Below are 5,154 nucleotides of genomic sequence, written 5' to 3' on the forward strand. Positions count from 1 at the left end.
GTGTCGGCAGCTGCAGTCGGGCAGTTGTTGGTAAAGCACAAGTATCTGGTTTCTCGGACACTTTACAGAGATACGGCTGCGAATATAATATTTAAATGTGGTCGGGCACCTCTCGTGTCAGCCCTGTTAAAGGTAAGCTTCTGTCCTCGTGTTAACGTGCAATTTCTGGCTGGTTAGCTAATGTGGATTAGCAAACTGAACTCTGCGACTTCAGCGCATTAAATATATGTGCTTTTGCCTGAGCTGAATGAAGGCAGATTAGTCTTTTGTGTATCCGTGTAATATATGAAGCACCTCCATGCTTCATCCCCCCCTCCCCCCACTTCGCGTCTCTGATAGTTGCAGTTGCAGGTAGCTGGTGGACGATCTGGTGATCTGTTGGACACGTGCTTTCTCAGTGCCTTTACAGAGACACGACTCCGAGCATTCGTATTTGACTGCAGTTAGCTGCCTCGACGAAAGTAATGTTCTGTTCCCCGCACATAATGAGGGCACATTGTGTAGTGATGACGCATCATATACAAAGCCTCTCTACGCCTTGTGCCCTTTCCTCGAACTTTAACTAATTTAGGTCATAAATTTTATAAAACAACTTTGAAAAACCGTAGGTTAAGCAGCACTTCTGCTTGCAAACATTGAAAGGGGAGCTGTCTCTGGAAATTGCAGTTTCATGCAATGAATGACGTATGCGACACAGGATCGTTGTTACCCCACAGATTAGGATAAGACCATAATCTGCCGTCTTAGCACGGCCCAACTCTGACAGTTTACTTATTTATTGTTTAATGCACTCCCGCGGATGCATCCGATAGGGCGCTCTTGATAAGAGAGTGGTTTAAAAGAATAGTATTCGTTCACCGAAAATACTTCATGCCCGCAGTTTGCAACGCAGGGTAGCCCGGATGGGCCGCTCAAAAAATGGGGAACGAGATAGTGAACCACACATATTTCGAGTCATTCCCGTTGTGTGCTCCGATGTCAGCCCGAGCGACAGTGACGCGCTTTTCTTTTTCATTCTCAAAGTGAGAAATCGTTGCCTATTCGTTTACGCACGAGAGAGTTTGAACGGTCATGTTTTGAACCTGCCTGGGGTGAAATTTTTGTGATCTGCATTCCGAGCATACGATAACTTTTGCGAGATTTCTCCGTGACTTGGCGTCGGACCAGTCGGCCTGCACCGGAGACGACGTTTCTCCTACATTGTCGAGCACGCTATCTTGGCGCAGTGCCGGAAGCGCTGTTGTCCACAGACGCCGGCGCATCTGGTGACGAGTAACGTGAAGTCCCGAGAACGTGATCACATGCTTGAAATGGATTGTTACGAGCCAGAGAAGAAGGCTGCAATACTGCGCGAACAGAAGGGGACGAAGACGAAGTCTGTGGGGGAGATAAAAAAAGCGGTCGCAGTTTCACTCGAAAGCCGAAGCTTCGATTGCGATAGCAAATGAGTACGCAGCTATGCGAAGTAAGAATAGTAGATTTATCGGCCGTGTAAACTTGGAAACATTAGCTTGCTAATTAAATTAGCAAACATGGTGTCGGGGTGCACGAGTAATCACGAACACATCAGACTCGATGAGCGCGGACACGCACTGTAAAGCGCTGTACGCTGGTGTGAACAAGTGCGGCAGCAGCAGCCAGCGAAGTTACTGACCTTCGTGCAGTCTATCGCTTCAAGGAATATTCCAAAATGAATATTCAACGAAGGTATGAGCCATCTGCAAATCCCTTTCAATACACGGCGCGCGCGACCGCGCGCGGTTGTGCAAAGTACGCACTTGTTGGCGGAATCGAAGCCGCCCCTCCCGTCCCTCCTGTGCTGCTTCTCGGCTTTCCTCCATATATGGCGCGCGAGAATGAGCCGCGATCATGAGTTTTCCTTGCGCCCGCTCGCGAAATGCGCAGTTGCTGCGGGAGCACTACACCGCCGACACTTGCCTCCCTCCCTTCCACGCCTCACAGCCTTTCGCGCGACGAAAGACGGCGCGTTTGCTCTCCACTTTCTCCTTCGCGCGCGCCAGATTGGGCCACGATTTCACATGTAGCATACGATGCACGGCGACAGCGTTATCGCCCTTGGACTTCATATGGAACATCACGGCGACAGCGACGCCGACAGTAAAAATATGCGTAACCCTTTAGTGGGCTACCCTACCCCTTCCTACTTTGATCTGTCTATGTGATCTCAATACGATAACAACGTAACAAAAAATACATATGTCCCGCTCGAGGAATCCAACTCGTAACTGTAGCATCCTAAGCGAGTGCTTATCGCCATTACAACAGTTGAGAAGAGGAGCGGAATACGCGCGACAGTATAACCGAAGAGGAACGCCACCGTTCTGCTGTAACGACATGCCGTCAACGTAGAACATGAATTGGGCAACTTATGTGATTCTAATATGGGGTTCCTTTTTCATAGTCTCTTTTTGTCTGCGTTATTCGTTGACGTGCTCTGCACCCACGCATTGTGACAAATGCAGAATAATTCTCCTTGCACCCGAAAAATCGAATGCACACACACTTACTTCATGCAGTCACATTGTCGCATGCTGTTGTGGGCTGTGATATATTCCGCCTCCAAAGCTGTGTTATGATGTGTATGCGATACAACTAAAGCGTTCAAGAGCAGAATGCACAATCATAGGGCACGTTTCAATGTCAACAAAATTGGTAAACCCGATATTTACGAAAAGCAAAACAAAAATTTGCTAAGTTCGGCGCGAAATATTATCCCCCCAAATAGGGGCTGAGCCTTCACCTAGAAGAAATATATTCTTATTTAGAAAATAACCGAAAATGGGGGTGAGAATAAAAGTCGAACAAACCATGCCGAATTCTGGGAAAAGAAGAAAGAAAAAGACGAAGGCACTGAACCCGGACTATACATCACACGTGGAGGTATATCGATTGTGATGACATCAATTGTGTGGGCGTGACGCGAGGGAGAGGCAACGGGTGGCCACCAGAGCGGCGTGCAGCTCGAGCGAATGGAGCTTGGAGCGACTCGGACGGCAGCTCGCTGACCGATGGTTCGAGTCGCGACCTTCCACAACCGGGCGTCCTGCAGCCCCGCGGACCTGGTGAGGCTGATATCCGCTCTGCGCTCGCTGCTCACCCGGTGACCGGCGGCCTGCTGTCTCAGCGGCCTGCAGTCGTATTTGATCTTAGGGCCTGGTGGCGCGGCTTGGGACCAAGAAGGCACACCCGCCTGCGGACCAGCCGATCCGATGTGCCCGCAGCCTGCAGTAACAGTGGCTGGCAAGCCACTGACTTGTAGTGCAGCGGCCTGGTGTTCTGCCAGTCTGATGTAGACTTCCACTGCTGCTGCCACGTCATGCTCTGGTAAAAGCCACCTCTGGTGCTGCTGGACTCCCGACTGTCTCGCGGGGCGGCTACGACGACAGCCTCCGCGGCAACGACGGTGACACACCGGCGAGTAGGACGATTGATGTGTGCTTAGGCGAATTAGAAATTCCAGACATTCTAGTTTATTAGGATCGCCATTGTTTTGTTGCTCATCGAGCGTGTAAATTATCGTGTCTGTGAACTATTGGGGGCGAGCTCCACCAATGGAAAAGCTGGCGCTGCCATCGGAGTGACGTGGTATGAGGGATCACGTTGGCACAGCGGCCGCATCGGCTGCTTATGAAGCGCCGTAGCAAACTGAAAGGGAAAGTTTAAAGTCCCACGTGTACTGCGGTTCGGATTAAGAGGGGATGTTTTCCCGCTTCGGCTGTCTGTTTCGGCAGCTGTGATTTGTCTGACATGGTAATCTATTGGTTTCAATTAGGAATTCTTGAGTTTCCAAGCAAATATTTCTGTGATTGAACCCGATAATGGAGGTTCCAAAAGATAGGATCACAGGCACTGATAAATTTAGACCAATATTGCGAAGCGGGATTTTCAGTATTTATTGGGTGCTTCTTCAGCTCTATATTATCAGCATCATCTGTGTGCCCTTAATTTTCATCGCGCGTATGGGCGCATCATCAGCGTCGACTGTGCCGAGGGTCCTTCACCGTGTCTCTCGGAATCAGCAAAGCTAAGCCCTTTGTGTGAGGATAGGATAGGAAAAAAGTTTTATTTGTCCAACGGTTATTGCTGTTGGTGCCCGGGGCTAGGCTGCCAGGGGTCCATCGCGCGAGGAATTTATATATATATATATTGACACGTGTACTTATCTTTATCGGGCGACCACGTTTCGCCGCTTAACAACTGTAATCGCACAGCGACGGACGCGCCTGCATGTATCCGACGTTTCTGGAAAGTTATCGATGCTTCTACCCGGCTGTCTGTTGTCGCCGAACCTTGTGTTATCTGATTTCATCGCGTAACGCGAATGGTGTAGAACTTTGTGGAAGGCACGCGGGTCCAAACGATTAGTCTGGAACATTCGACGACTGCTCTATAAAAGCCGACGCACTTCACCCGCTGATCAGATTTTCGACGATCGCCGACTGTGTTCACCGCTTTCGTTGTGCTATAAGTGTAGCCTGTTTTGTGGGCACAGGTTCGCCCAATAAAATCTAGTTTTGCCTTTCACAGTATTGCCACTGTGTTCTTAACGTCACCACCACGTGACAATATATATATATATATATATATTATAATGGTAACGCCACAACAAGTGAAATAAGAGGAAGAGAATGGCAAGCAGAAGGGCACCGACCGACTGTGCGTCTGCCTGCATGTCCGCGCCCAACCGTGCCGTGAGCTTTAGGCCACGGCATATGAGCACTTGACAGTATCCAAGCAACCATAGTTGCGTGGGTCCTATGAGAGCTGTTCAAAAATATTTTCGTCATATCCAGGGACTTCGATGCCTACGACAACTTTTGATATGCCGTTGCGACGATTCAATCTCTTTCTTGTAAATTCTTGGACGTTTCAATATCATTATTCCTGAAGTTGCGTTGCACTGTATGTTTATCGGTCTTCTCCGCGAGCAATTTCCGGCTGGTTATTCTTAATCAAGTGCATTCATTGTTTAGTGCGTGCTAACACAAACATGAGCATATGCCATGCCTTTTAACAGCGGAGCTGTTAAAAGACAGACAGCCAGACGGACGGACAGCCAGACGGACGGACAGCCAGACGGACGGACGGACAGACAGACAGACGGACGGACGGACAGACAGACAGACGGACGGA

The sequence above is a fragment of the Dermacentor andersoni genome, chromosome 4 (genome assembly GCF_023375885.2).
Source record: "Dermacentor andersoni chromosome 4, qqDerAnde1_hic_scaffold, whole genome shotgun sequence".
In the NCBI taxonomy this organism is placed as follows: domain Eukaryota; kingdom Metazoa; phylum Arthropoda; class Arachnida; order Ixodida; family Ixodidae; genus Dermacentor; species Dermacentor andersoni.